This window comes from Pinus tabuliformis, chromosome 6, assembly GCF_031772625.1.
Source record: "Pinus tabuliformis cultivar Carrire ecotype Pingquan chromosome 6, CPIR1, whole genome shotgun sequence".
NCBI classification, from domain to species: domain Eukaryota; kingdom Viridiplantae; phylum Streptophyta; class Pinopsida; order Pinales; family Pinaceae; genus Pinus; species Pinus tabuliformis.
In genome coordinates this window covers 1,393,175,591-1,393,182,830 of record NC_142292.1, presented here as the reverse complement: position 1 = coordinate 1,393,182,830, position 7,240 = coordinate 1,393,175,591, and the positions used below count along the sequence as shown (strand labels likewise).

The 7,240-nt window shown below is 36.2% G+C and overlaps 1 pseudogene; it reads right to left on the bottom strand.

Moving 5' to 3' along the window:
- Positions 1-5,058: 5,058 nt before the first annotated feature.
- Positions 5,059-6,820, bottom strand: LOC149263832 (aspartic proteinase nepenthesin-2 pseudogene; annotated as a pseudogene).
- Positions 6,821-7,240: the final 420 nt, after the last annotated feature.

Here is a 7,240-nt window from a genome sequence, read left to right as displayed (position 1 = left end):
GAGGAAAGAAGCGAGGATGAAAGAGAGCAGGAGCAGAAAGAAGAGCAAAAAGAAGAACAGCAAGAAGGTGATAATGCAAGCCCAGTTATAGCAGAAGAAAACAAATTTGAGGTAAGTCCCCTACCAAGGAGATCAGGTAGGAAGACTCAAAAGCCATTAAAATTGAGAGACTATGCTTTGATGTCAAAGGTTTTGAACATTGTAGAGCCCACTAATTACAAAGAAGCTAGTCAATTTAAGGAGTGGAGGGCTGCAATGAATGAAGAGATGGAATCAATTCTTAGAAATGATACTTGGGATTTAGTTGAGCTGCCTAAGAATAAAACACCCATAGGATGTAAATGGTTGTTTAAACCAAAAATGAATGCAGATGGAAGTATAGAGAAATTAAAAGCTAGGCTGGTTGCAAAAGGATATTCACAGTAGGAAGGTATAGATTTTGATGATACTTTTGCACCTGTAGCAAAGTTAAATACAATTAGAATGCTTATTGCATTAGCTACTCACTGTAATTGGGAATTACACCACCTTGATGTTAAATCTGCATTTTTAAATGGTGATTTAAAAGAGGAAATTTACTTAGTACAACGAGAAGGATTTGTAAAGTAGGGGCAGGAACATCTTGTTTGCAGATTGAAAAAGGCTTTATATGGTTTAAAGCAAGCACCCGGGTCTTGGTATGGAAAGATTGATTCTTTCTTTTTAGAGCATGGCTTTCATAGAAGTTTAAATGAACCAACTTTGTATACCAAGTACAATAATCAGGGGCAGATTATTTTGATTTCTTTGTATGTGGATGACATGATTATAACAGGAGATGCAGATGATTTAATCAAAGGAATCAAAAGGCTTATGGCACAAGTTTTTGAGATGAAAGATCTCGAAAACCTTCATTACTATCTGGGATTAGAAGTATGCAGAGATACTTGGCAAATTTTTCTTACCCAAGGGAAGTATGCCAGAAATCTGTTGGAAACGTTTGGTATGGATCAGTGTAGATCAGCAGCGACACCTTTGCAACAGAATCTGAAGTTGAGCAGTGACGATGGCACTAAAGAGGTTGATGCTACAATGTACAGACAGCTGGTTGGCAGCTTGATCTATCTTACAACAACCAGACCTAACTTGGCATGCTCTGTTAGTGTGTTGAGCCAATTCATGTCGAAACCACTTGAAAGTCACTAGGTAGAAGCAAAAATCATGTTGAGGTATCTTTGTGGTACTGTTAATTATGGTATTTTATACACTGACGCATCTGATGTTACTCTAGCAGGTTTTTCAGACTCAAACTGGGCAGGTAACTTGGATGATCGGAGGTCCATCACAAGTTACACATTCAACATAGGATCTGGGGTCATAGCATGGATCAGTAAGAAGCAAAGTACTATGGCCTTGTCATCATGTGAAGCTGAGTATCAAGCATTGTGTGTAGCGACGTGTGAAGCGATTTGGTTGAGAAGGCTTCTTAATGATGCAGGAAAAGAACAGAAGAATTCTACTTCCATCAAAAGCGACAACCAGAGCACCATTAAATTGGCACACAATCCAGTGTTCCATAAAAACACCAAACATATAGACACAGCTCCATTTTATCAGAGAGAAAGTATAGTCAGAATAAATTGTTATTGAATATTGTAAAAATTGTGACAATATGGCTGATATTTTTACAAAGCCTCTTGCACGAGTGAAATTTGAATTGTTTAGAGGGATGTTAGGAGTTCAGGAGAACCCTTTCTCCATTAAGAGGGGGAGTTGAAAATAATTAATATTATTTTGTATTAATGGAGAAATGGTTACATAGTTGTAACATATCTCCTTAGTTTAGGATTTGTTCCTAGAGTTTAGGAGTGTGTTTGCAACTTCCTGATTTCGAGAGTTGTATTTAATGATGTAATCTTTTCATTGATGGTAATACAATGTACGAGAGTGATCTCTTTGTTTTGTGAGTGTAGTCTCCAGGTGCAGGCCACACCTGTGAGCTACATTTCCTTCTTTTCAATTTTGTTCACATTTTATCTGATTTCATGTATAATGAAGAATATATTTTTCGAATTTTGGCTTAATCAAATGATCGATATATCGAGATTCTAAAAATTAATCAAAATTTCAAATCGAAACAACTTAACAAAATTCAAGCAATTGAATTGGATAGAAGTTCGATACACGACTCTTGCTATTAGCAACCCTGGCTGATTATTTGATTGGAGACTTTGGCTATCAATGTTGCAGTGACAAATGACGAGATGGAATTAAAACAACGTTATATTAATTTATTGTTGAGAATTTGAGATTGAAATGGCTTGAGTTTCAATGAAATTCTGTGTAGTCTAACAAGGCGGAGGAGTTGCCCGGAAAGTTATGAAAATTCCAGTGATATTTAGAGAAAATCTGGCTAGGATTTTTGTAAATCCAAGTTATAGTTGTTAAACTTCAAAATTTTAGGTATCTTAACGTTTCTGAGGGCACTGAATCCATTTACACCATCAAAAACACTACCAAACACTGCATCTACAAGATTTTTTGAAATTTTTTTACCTGAATTCCGACCAAGATAATTCCACAACCGTGATAACAGGATGGATGGGCCGCGGCTCCGCGCTATCCTTCTCGAGACATTTGGATAAAACTTCCGTTACCTTTTTGAACGATATTTCTTTGTGTCACGCGAATTTTTATATACAATTTGAAATATGGAATTTACTATTTGAAGTACGTTGTACGTTTGGATGATGAATGATCCCAAGTTTCACCACTTGGAGAAGAAATGTCAGACCCACTTTTTAACTGATTATTTTCTTTTTATGTGAAAGAAGGTGACAGGCAATGGAAGAGTACGAAAAAGAAGTAGTTTTGTTAGTCATTTTATGGTTTTTTAGTCCCCACAGATGCAGAAGCATACGGGTGTCGATGGATCCAAATTGAAAAGTAAACTGAATCCACGTGTAATTTCATTTTTCAAGTATAATTTGGTTGAAGTGTTTTTTTACAGTTAAGAATAAGGAGATGCGTAATTTTTCGAATTCAATAGATATATAACATCTTCAGTTGTGTTTACTGTGCTTCATCTCTGATTTCCTTTTCGCATTTACAACCGCATAACCTTTATTTATGGTAACTTCGAATAAACACCGTCAACCTATATTAACGGTCGTTAAGTGCTTCTTGTTTACCTCCAATCACCTTTATAGCAAGGATCGTCCACGACATAAGTGGAAGTCCTAGAAGTATTATCGAGATAGAACAGATTCCTTTGGGTCAAAAAGAAGAAACTAGGTCTTAGTAAAAAGGCAAGGTGAATGGTAGAATTAGAGCCTTTTTAGAATCCGCTCAACATCCTTCCTCTCCTTAGATACAAACATTAGGTTTTCAACAACTTTTTATTTATATGGAAATTAAAAATATAATTATGGATTGGAACTTAATTATCATGAAATTCATGGTTTTATTGTTATTAAAAATATTTGACCACCCAAAAATATGGAAACCAAAAATATAACTAAGAATTAAAAGCCATTTATTCTAAATTCGTGCTCTTAAGATTTCTAAAAACATTCTACCACCCATAGGGATCATGATATCCTCCAACCCGATGTCTTTCCGCACAACCAAAGAGATAACTCCGATAACCTCTCTTGCTAAGCTGGTATATATATATATAAAAACTGAATTTTGTTTCATAGTAAAAAAGTATTTTATATCTATATATATGTATTAACTAAATTTTGTTTCATAGTAAAAAATTACTTTTTTGCAAAAAAATTAGGCTCAACTGCTATGGTTCATGATTTGTTTTTTATTATAATTAATTTTTATGGATATTTTTTTTAAATTAATTTCTCCTCATTGTATTGAGGAATCTTGGTGAAGGCCACAATGACTCATAGCTATTGAAGAAAACTGTACAATGAATCTTGGTGAAGGCCACAATGACTCATAGCTATTGAAGAAAACTGTAATTTAATTATTCTACGTTTTGAAGTTTACTACTCATAATTTTCGAATTTTTTTTATTGAAAGTAGTATATATTGGTTTAAATTAAAAGTTAGAGTTATACAATTGACATCAGAAATCACAATTTTGTTCCATAAATTTAAGTGCATATGTTAAAACTCACAGTTATGGCATAGTCTTGGTGCCCAGCAAGAAAGTTGTAGTGCGTTGTAGATTCAATTTTTTGTCGAACTCTTTAAAGTTGTACTCTATTAAAAGCTACTATACCAAAATTAATCTATTTTGTTTTTGCAACTTCTTTCATTTTCCCAAGTCTTTTATTCCTTCTATCTATTTGTAATATAAATTTTATTTGAGAAACAAACTCTTTATAATGATTTCACGCTCATAAAATAATGAAATTCTCTATATACGAATCAAACTTTTAAAGCAAATCTATAAGGAAATTAGATCTTCTTTTACGGCACGGTTCGAATGGCATCATTTCGAGCTATCCACAGACTCCGTGGGAATCCAATGTGCATAGGACGCATGGTACTGTTTTACGAATATATGTACTCTTGTCAAATTGACTTACTTTACCACTAAGTTGATTTTATAGTTGACCTGCCGTGTTAAGCGACACTTTTTCATAGAAGCGAAGGAAACATAGCATCATCAATTGCATGTCTCCATTGGCTATCAATATATCTGGCCTTTTTCATCCATTAATACGTTGGGCAGTTGGAATTGAGTAAGTACACAATCCAACTGTAGTGGTATGACGGAGGTATTAAAAAATTTACAAAACAGTCGATTTTTTTTTGAAACTATAAAAATTGGTGAAATATGTAAATATCTTTGAATTTGACTAGTGAATCTGTTTAGAATAGAAATTCCCACCTGACTATCACACTAATGCCAACACCTTGAATGATTTGAAGGGAAAACAATTTCAAGCATATATCCATATAATAAGATATCTATATTTTGATTATAAAAACCTCCTATTATTCTCATAACCAACTTTACAGGAGAAATATTTAGTCCACCTTGTTATCCTAGTGATCGCATTCAAATTTCTATTCCAGACATGTAACCAGATACTGGATTTAGGAATTTTGAAATAGGATATAACAACGTTCTTTATTTATTTATAATACAATCTAAAAATATATAGCAAATTAGCAGTAGTAGTAGGAAATTACAAAATAAAACTACAGCAGTAGTAGGAAATTACAAAATATATAGATATAGAATATCCACCCCTTGCAAATACTAGGCACCATAGCCTATCTTCTTACTTGTTGCGTCCAACTGTTAGAGCGGTAGTAGGAAACTACAAGACATATATAGAGAAAAGCCACAACCTTACCAAACATCAGCCACCATAGCATATCTTCTTGCTTACAAGTTACAAGGTATCACAAACAGTAGGCGCAAAGGAGAGCACGTTCCTCCCGTTGTCATAAAGTATTTGGTAGTTCTGCTGTTGAATGTTACCAAATATTGACATCCCATTGCTGGGTAACATTGCAAGGCATGCTATGCCACTGCCATCGGTATATATGTAGTTCTCTTTTGGCAAATTGAAATCTGCTCCTTCGAAGTGGAAAGTTATTGTCGGAAAGTTTGAAGTTGAAGAGGCAGATTGTTGGTCAAAACAGAGGTCCAGTCCAATGTTAGACCCATCAACCTGCGGGAGACTAACTGATGAGATCACTGCTTCCTTCACAGCGTCATATCCAGTCTGTTCCAGATATGTGACAGTGGTTCCGGAGTCTATGATAACTCCACCACTCCCATCGAATTGAAGATCAAAAGTACCATCGGGAATGTCCAATAATTGGCCACCAACGCTGATTCCCTCCAACGAAAGATAATAGAAAGTTGGCGTCAATATGCTTTGAACCAGGGGTGTCGAACTGAAAGTCTTCGCCTTCAAATTAGCGGTCTGGCCTATAAACAAAGGACTGGTTTTGGAAGGTGGATCAGTAACAGAGACGAGACAGTAAGAAAACTTGTTACCCACAGACTGGCCAAGCTGTGAGATGAAGGACAGAGGACCTCGGCCGAAGCCTACTAATCCACCTCCTTGGGTAAAGCCACCTCCTTTATTGTCCTGCCCGCAGCCAAACGCAATATGGGGAAGGGATTGAGAAGAAAGGGTAAAGCTCTCGTAAGCAAGGATACCCTCCGTGGAGGACTGGTCACCATAAGTATACAAGTATTCGCAATTTGAACCACTGCAAGAATACATCGGAAGAGCTTGGCAAAGAGAACTTGAGCAGGGGACCTTACTATAACTGGAAGAGTGGGAAGGATCAAAGATTGGAGTTGGCTGCCTATAGCAATCACTGCAGGGCTTACACTGCGTCCATGTCAGGTCGCTGCCGGTGTCCAGAATTGCAGAAAAGGATAATGATGGTGTACCAATCGCCATCTTCATGAGAAATTCTCCATTTCCTGCATATACTGGAGCCTCCACTGCCTTCACTTCATCAACAGATCTCTGCAGTTTCTGTAGTCTGTCTTGACTGCGTTTGATCGCTCGTTTCAGACGGTCAGTGGATGTAATATTTCCTGGAGAGAATGGAGAAAGCGGTGAATCTGTACGCACAAGATCTATTCTCAATCCAACAAGGGGTTCCTCTGGTAATCCTACACCAACTACTTCATGTACTGGAAAGTTGGTTACATGCCTGCATTGGATCAGAGGAAATACTGAGATGAAGAGCGTGAAAGTAATAAGCAGCCATTTGCAGGCATCGAAAGATCTAGCCAATTGCCTAGCCATATCTTGTCTACAACTCCCTAGAGACATTTCCGGAGATTAGGAGAACAACTAACAAGAGGATACAAAAGGATGAAGGGAAGATTATGTTGTGCTCCATGAGATCTATTGTATTTATAGGAGTTAGAGTACCTCCCTTAGTCGCAAGGATCGATGGGTATCTATGAACATTTTCATAGTCGATGTATAAACTTGACAAATATGAACGGAGAATTGAACTATTTGCGACATCAATGATATTTTTTCCAATTATTATTGTGGAATCTCACTTCCCAGACAAGCAGATTCTATCACTTTTTGCTTTACACTCTGCCAAATCATGAGCAACTATACTTTTTATATTTTATGATGCATAAAAAGTAAAGCTTTTTCCATTCAAACGATTCTCCATAGCTGCATAAAAGCCATATACCGTTTCATATTATAACAGTCACTAAAGCTATATACACCATCGTTCGGAGAGAATCGTAATGAAGAGGTTCAAATCTCCTGATTCACACTTGACATATGGAAGA